This window comes from Melopsittacus undulatus, chromosome 2, assembly GCF_012275295.1.
Source record: "Melopsittacus undulatus isolate bMelUnd1 chromosome 2, bMelUnd1.mat.Z, whole genome shotgun sequence".
NCBI classification, from domain to species: domain Eukaryota; kingdom Metazoa; phylum Chordata; class Aves; order Psittaciformes; family Psittaculidae; genus Melopsittacus; species Melopsittacus undulatus.
In genome coordinates, this window is record NC_047528.1 from 64,010,654 (window position 1) to 64,018,790 (window position 8,137).

An 8,137-nucleotide genomic window follows, 5' to 3' on the forward strand; every position below is an offset into this window, starting at 1 on the left:
CGACTTGTCCCTTACTTTAGGGAGAGGTTAAATATATTCAGGTCAAGCTAACTCCCATTGCCCGGACGCGGAATAAGTTCTTCTGTCATAAAGCCCACTGAAATATATCAGAGACAGTCATTGTGCTGCTCCATAAGTCAGAAGAGCCCTTCATCCTGTTCCTCATGCTCCTCATGTTCCTCATGCCCAGGTTGTTTCCAGATCATAATGCTGGTGGGAAGCTGAGCTCCTGGCTAAAGGGGATAGTTTCCAGCTGAGCAAAAGCTATCTGCAGCTTTCTTAAGAAACTACAGTCAATGTAGAATGCTTCTTAACTTTTGGCTCAGCTTCTAAAAAATTTCTATTTGATAGGTGTATGGAAAAATGTGCTAATGGAAATATGTCAAGAAATGTCTTTGATGAATTAGATGCTGCTCCCTTGGCAGCCTGCATGCACAACACTCAGCAAACAAGAGGAACATGTTCTTCAAGCAAAGAGGTCAAGTATTAATGGGTTTAAACTGAAGTATGGAATAGTTAGACAAGACAGCAGGTAAAATCATTTAACAGAAAAGGTAGTGAAGTGCTAGAAGAGTTTTCAGGGAACTTAGTACAGCTGCCACTACGTGTCAGGCCTTCAAGAAAAATCTGGTATTGGCATCATGAGGCTGTAGTTAGCCCCTCAGGTCCTTACGAGCATGAGTCAATGGCCCAGAAACTCAGCGCCTGTGTTGATGTATCTGTGATGGCTGGTTTTGATGCCGCATGGCCGTATGAACTTGACTCAGTTGTGCCGGCAAAATGACTTCTGAACTGTGAAAAGTATGCAAGTTAAAGCCATACAAAAAGACATAGATACAAAACCTGAAACTCCAGATTAAATGAAGTTACTGATATCAAAAGAGTTAGGAGTTCAAGCACTGAAGAGTAAAACTGATGACACAAAAAAGATAAAATCCTGAGATGAAAAGCAGATTGGAAAACAGCAGCTCAGCAACATCAGGGTTCACTCTAGTCCAAGAAACAGTGCTTAGCCTAGCAGAGTATTAGTCCTGGCTGTCTAATACCTGCCTTTATTAGCCAGGAAATACTGCTGTGTACAATTTTCTGCACCCTGGTTGCAGACTGTCACTGCACACTATAGGGGACACCTGGACAGAAGCAATCCTGGCAGGAAAGGTTTTGCAATCTACATTTGTTGAGGCCAACACTAGTGGAGCACTAGTGGAGTTAGCAGATAGTGGAATGGTCAGGGAAGTTGTTGTTGAGTGTGCCCATAGGCATGGTAGGTCTAATGTTTCTTATCTGGTGGGGAACCACCCTACTGAGGTTGCAGTGCCCTTCCTGTTCCCCTGTGTTGTGATGCCTTACTTGTGGCTGGCATAGGCACGTATTGCATTGTGCAAAATAAAAATCAGGAAAGTTTTTCAAGGATTATAATTGGAATAGACTCCTCTTCCCTCAGGGTCGGAGTTGCCCCTGATTTTTAACATTAATCATGCAGTCCTATTACCACCTACATCGTGATAAAGACAAATGGGCTGGTCCCTAAATAGCTCTCTTGGTTCTTTTTATTGAGAATTGCGAGACAGTCATTGCAAGAAGAAACTGTTGAAGGGTACATAGAATCATAGAATCATAGAATAGTTAGGGTTGGAAAGGACCTTAAGATCATCTAGTTCCAACCCCCTTGGCATGGGCAGGGACACCTCACACTAAAACATATAATCCCAAGGCTTCATCCAACCTGGCCTTGAACACGGCCAGGGGTGGAGCATTCACAACCTCCCTGGGCAACCCATTGTCTAACCAGAGTTTATTGCATTAATGTGGCAAGATATGGGGGGGTGGCTATAAGATGTAGCTGCCCCCATGTTGGATTTAGCCAGTTTCAGCTGGCTCCAAGGTAGACTGCTGTCCAAAGTGGAGCTCATCCGTGACATTGGTAGCATCTCTGTGAGAGAGAGTAAAAGCTGCTGCATAGCAACTGTGACAGACAACTGAGAATAAGTGACAGAAACAGCTCTGCAGACAACAGGTCAGTGCAGAAGGAGGAGAAGAGGTGCTCCAAGCACCAGAGCAAAGATTCCTCTGCAGCCCATGGTGCAGCCCATGGTGAGGCAGGCTGTGCCTCTGGAGGGAGGCAGAAGAGTTTGGAGTGAAGTTGAGTTGTACCTTAAAATCAGATTCTCTTTCTAAAGAAGTTCTCAGTTTCTCTGCTCCATGCCATGCCCCAAAAGGAAAGCAGCTGCACTACCATCCCACAGAGGCTGGATACAGCCATCCAGAAGCAAAATAACAGCAGCTGTTCTGAATGTCACTGCGCTGACAGCAGGATCCCTGTGAGGAGACCACAGATCCCACCAGAGAGGGGATTGGTGCAGTACATCTGTTGCTCTTATGGAAATAAATACTCTGCTGACTCTCCAGGACCTTCCATTCCCACAGGTGATCCTGTCCTCAGATGCCAGAATACCTTACAATACAGAGATGAGAATGAGTCTGAGAAGGCAAGTGTCTTTGGGCAAGAAACCTATCCCAAGTTTATGCACAAAAGAAAAGCTGAATAAACCAGTCCTCCTGTGTTCAGGGCACAGATAAGATATATCTAAGTGTAATATTCCAAATTTTAAGTGGAAGATCATTAGATCCAAGAGCTACCTGCATGGTGCAACAGCATAGACTAATTGCAAAAGTCCCAGCAGCTAGCTACATGGAAACCAGGACAGAGGATGTCAATAATTGGGGTGTTTATTGTAGAATTATATGTATCCAGTTTGACCATCTGCAAGAAATCTGGGCAATAGCCACAGTTGACTAACTGTAAGCTGCAGAGATGCCAAATGGCATGCAGAGTTCCTATCAGCACTACGTGATGCTTCGGGCATGTTTCTTTCACCATGGAAATATAAACTCAACACAAACTTTTTCCTCTCTTCTCACTAACCAAGACTGTTGCATGGAAAACCTTGCAGCTCTCCATATGATTCCAGGAACCAAACTTCTTTTCTCACCAGTCTGAAATGTGCTATTTGTTCTCATCCCCCTGCATAACACAGTATTGATTGCTCACCCTTCTATTGTCCCTCAGGTCAAAGTCCTCATTTTTGTAGGATTCTACATGTTAAACAAACCTCTATATAACTATGGCCTATTGCAAACCCAGGCAGGTCTTCACCAGGGCTGCTTCACATCTGAGAGGGTTTTGTGTCGAAATATTTGGCATGCCAGGCACCATTAAGAAGCAGCAGCTGCTGGGAAGACACAGAGAAGCCCTACTTCATCTGCTTTCCCTGCAGGATGTGGGCAGTATAAGAGCAGCCCACTACTACACAGGAATTCAGTGCTGAATTATGGAGTCACTTCAAAATAGGCAAACATTTTTTAAAAGCATTTCTTCTTTGGAATTTGGATGACTTTTGGATGCCTCAGAGGCATCTCTCTGAGGTAGTGGAGCACAAGTTTCCCCAGTGCCCCCATGAAAAGGTTAACCCCCAGCTAGTCAATGTCTACGCTAAAAATATGAGTCCTCAGCATGGATTCAGCCAGAAGTTGAAGTCAGTTCCTGTGTGGGTTTTTTACCCAAAAGCATTTGATTAGGAATATCTCTGTTCTACCTCATTTCCATGGCCATCAGCAGAGCTTGCACATTCTGCTAGCAGCTCCTGAGGACCTGAGTACATTCAAGAGCTGCAGGTTTCAAGCACTCCTGCCTGGTTGCTCTCAGAGTCCATGACCATAGGCCAAATTGTTCCTTGACCTACGCTCTGCAGACAACACGCTGCAGAAGCAAGCCTCTCCAAGACCTCCCCCATTAGCAGTGAAGAGTGTGCTATGGATTATACATCATGAGCAAGTACATCTCCTTGTCCTCTCACTACATCACAGCGTTGCATGCTGGAGCCCAACAGCTGGACTGCATGTGGCTCCCAGACACACCAGTCCAGGACTGAGTCTCTAAGAAAGGATCCAAATGTTGTAAGCTTCCTAGATAACATGAAACTAATCAAAAAGCGAAGGCCACTCTATCAAACAGGTCCGTAACAGAATGGTTGTTACTGGACATTGGCTACCTTTTTGTGGGAAATCCCATGAGATCAGCTGTCCTCTAGCTTTCATTAGTTATTGTTAGCCACTGATCTACACAAAGCACTGTTATTGGAGAAATAATCTTACCAACACACAGAAAGCAATCAGCTTTCACTACCTAGGAAAAATATCTTAGGGTTGTTTTTTATTTTCTCCAAAAACAGCCTAATGTTCAGCAGCTGCCAAGGGGGCAAATAGATTGTGAGAAGTTATTAGCAGAAGAACAGAGAACAAAACAGGAAATGTTATTCTACTGATGTGACATATCCTTATCTTGAGCTCTGGGTACAATTCTTCTCACCAGTGACAAAAAAAGATACGTTAGCATGAAAAACATTACTAAAAAGAGCAGAAAGGATATCAGAGGTGCAGAGAGCTTTTGCTACAAGGATAAGCTAAATTGACTGGCACTCTGCAGCTGAGGATGGGGAGGACTTGAAGCACTAGGAAAAATTACGTAGGGAACATTTTTTCAGTACTTGTTATGATAAAAGAAACAAGGAAATTAAATGATCAGGCACATAGTGAAAGCAAGGAACAGTAATCTTTTACATAAATAAAACCAGAAACTAATTGCCACATGAAGGGATCAAAAGTGGACACAGAGTTGGGTTCAAAAGGCATGACATGAATTTAAGGAGGGATACACTAATCACCATTTTTGAAGCTGTTGGAAAAGCTGCTTTAAACTAAGAATGTCCATCCCACATGATTGACACAGGCAGGGTTCATCATTTTCTGTTTTGCCTGGTTTTTTGATGGCAACAGTATAAAAATCCTGGGGATGTGGCATGGGGAAGGTTGTGCAAGCTGGTATGACAGTTCTTATTTTTTTTACATTAATAGGGAAACAGAGGAAACACAAAAGTGGAGGCAAATCTTATTTGAGTTTAAATTTCATCAGTCATTTCATTTCATCTCACAAATATTATGATTAATAATTCTGCTAAATGTCAAAAGAGCAATTTTCTTTCCCTGAAAAAAGGAATTCCTGCAGAGCCTGGAGACCTCTTCATGTAAGGTGTCTAGCTGTGCTTTTTGAAAAGGCTCATTTCTTTTTTCTTTTCGTTCTTCTTTGAAGCAGAAAAAATCTGCTGGGGGAAAAAACATTCTTTGTGGCTCAGAAATAGAGAGAAAAGCAGATATATGGAAAAATGCTTCCCTAGAGAGAAAACAATGAAAATGATGGATTTTGAGAATAAATGTAAGGTGTCAAATTTAATATTTCTAAGCAGAGAAACCTATCGTTTTATGCCAAGAGATGGTTTCCTGTTCTCTAAATCTCAGTTACAGTGATGCATGTCCTTTTGGGAAATAGACTTCCTGGTAATGTCTTTTCTATGGTGTTTCTTACTAGCCACTGAAATACCATAGCATTGAGCTCTGTTGAAACCTTACCTAGTTCATCCACCTGAGCATCCTGCTCAGCAGCATGTGAGCTACAGTTCTGGAGCCATACTACAGCAGTCATGTATTTCCAGCAAAATACTGCCTGAATTGGGATTTAGAAAATAGGATTGAGCCACACCTCAGGCAAAAATACCATACACGTAATGTCCAGCACAGCCTGAATTCATCAAGATCTCTTCTGTGCTTAACATAGGCATTCTACACACTCAGAACACCGTCCTATGGAAAGGACAAGGAATTATTTCCACTATAAAATCATTTACAGCTTGGACTAAGGACAATCTGCAATGCCCAGAGAAGGCTATTGTTCAGAGCATTCACACAGCAACCAGAAAACACAACTTATAAGGTCTCTAGAGGATTCTAGAGCATAGGAAGAGCCCTCCACCCTGCCCACTGAAACTGGGATGCTATGTCTTGGGGTTTATAAATCATAGGGAAGTCAGAGAACACCCAAGAGTGAATTTGACTCTAGCCAAATGTCCATGGGATGGACATTAATAAGAAATTTGTATTCTGAGGCTCTTAACTCTTTTGAAGTGAAGGGCTCCCTAACATTTGCTTTCAACAAATAAAACTGTACTAGCAGGTGTAGATTGCCCCAGGTACCTCTGAAGCAGCAGGAAGTACTCTAGGCAGAGTTGAAGGAACTCATTCCCTTATAGGACAAGAGAGATCAGCAGTTTCCTGCTAACTGCTTTAACCACAAGGCCAGTGGGAGAATGAAGAGCTGAGCAGGGTCGCACTGTGCATTCCAAGTTTTTGTATCATCAGAGCCGTTTCTGCTCCGTTAGCATCTATTCTCAGAAGACAGATAGCCAGTTTACACTATGGGGGTGGAAGTAAGCATTTCTTATCAGTTGTCTCTACAGTAAGGGTCAAGAGTAGCCGATTTAGGGAGTAGAGCTCCCTCTGAAGGTCATGGAGATCCCAGTTTTCTGTCACTAACCAAGTTAGACCATCCCTTTCCCTCTGGGGGTGCGTGTGTTTGAATTCCGGCAAAGACAATGCCCTTAGGAACTGACGTTTCTGGCTCTGCAGGATAACACAGAAGCAATACAACATTCATGCAAATTAATTTGTCTTCATTTTCTGACACAGATAGAAGTTTTCTGAATGAGAGTGCATGTGCCAAGCGCTGTTTCCACAGACTTTTCCCCTCACTGCTATCACAAAGCTTATTGATACTGTAAAGTCAGCAGAAAGTTTCTGTCAGGTTGGTTTTCTGCCCCAGCAAAACCTCAGCTGTAAGATCTGACCTTTAGGTAACCACAAAGTTTGAATTTTAAGAGCTCAGCAGAAATAGCAGTCTATCATACAAAATAAACCCATAAAATCAGTTTAATCTCTCTCTACATCACTAGCAAAACACTCTTTTTCTATGAATTCATATGCTAAAGGATGGAAAGACACAGTTTGAAAGTAGTCATAAGTAGAAGAGCAATTCTGTCTGATAAGAAACGTATCTATATAACAACTGCTACATTATATACTTTTTGAAAAATAGCTGGGAGGTACTAAAGTCCTTGAGTTCTTATTAAAAATATTCAGTTCATCTTGTGAGGTCTGTCTGGAGTAGTTTATTATGAAGTTTCAGAAAATACTGAATTACACAACAAGAATGTGTCTGATGAGAAAACCTTAATCCAAAAAAGAAAAATCAATTTTCTGTAAACACTTCTAATCTAGATGGGAACTACATGTACTTAGCAAAAGAAACAGAAAATTAACAAGACTGTAACATGTTTTCTAGCGTATTCGTCACAACAGAATGAGCATAAAAGCACACGCTTCAACTATGTTTTCTAGAAACAGCATGAGGAAAGCAGAGGCACATCTCTAGATCTCAGAAGCAGCAGCTTCCAAATGAACAACTAAGTACTGTAGCAAATGTTACTATAACCTCTTCTAGCCAACGTGAAGAGGAATGGGACTATGTGCAAAAAAACCCTGAGATTGTACACTTCCAGGGGCATACCTTTCAGTTATGTTTCCTTTCAGTCAGCTTCCCACCTATAGCCATATTTTCCATCAACTTCACCTCTAACTCCTTCCTGGAAATTCCATTTGCCAGTAAATATTTCCAGTGTTCCAGCTAAAGTGAAAATGAGTAATTCTGATTATCTATACCTTTTTTTTTTTTTCTTTTCCTTGTTGTTGCCTTTTGGAGATGGAGAATAGAAAGCCTAGAATGGAACCTATTTAAATAACATCTGTGCCTCATTGTTAGGGGACATCTCCACCTACCATCATAGCTAAAAAGGTGGAATTTAAGGAGGTTGTAAGTAGCATTTGCTATATCTATTCTGAGGCTCTTATTGACTCTAGAAGTTCAATTCCAAATGTACTGTTATAACAGCATTTAAATCTAGTCTCTGCATCTCCCTGCACCATGTCAACAGAAAAGTCTGTGAGGTTCCAGGTACAGAGATCTTTTTTTTTTGCCAAAGTCAGCTGAATTTACTGTGTACCAGTTTGCTCAATTGTATTTGATTATTACTACCACCTGTTTCTTCTGGTTTGGTCATTTGAGTTAAACAGTGTTTGGAAAGAAGGAGCTAACTTCTTATGACTGAAATTCTGGCCAAATTAATGAGAAGAAAGAAGCATCCAGCAACTCAGTCAAAATGCAATATCCAATAGGAAGCAGTAAAATTAT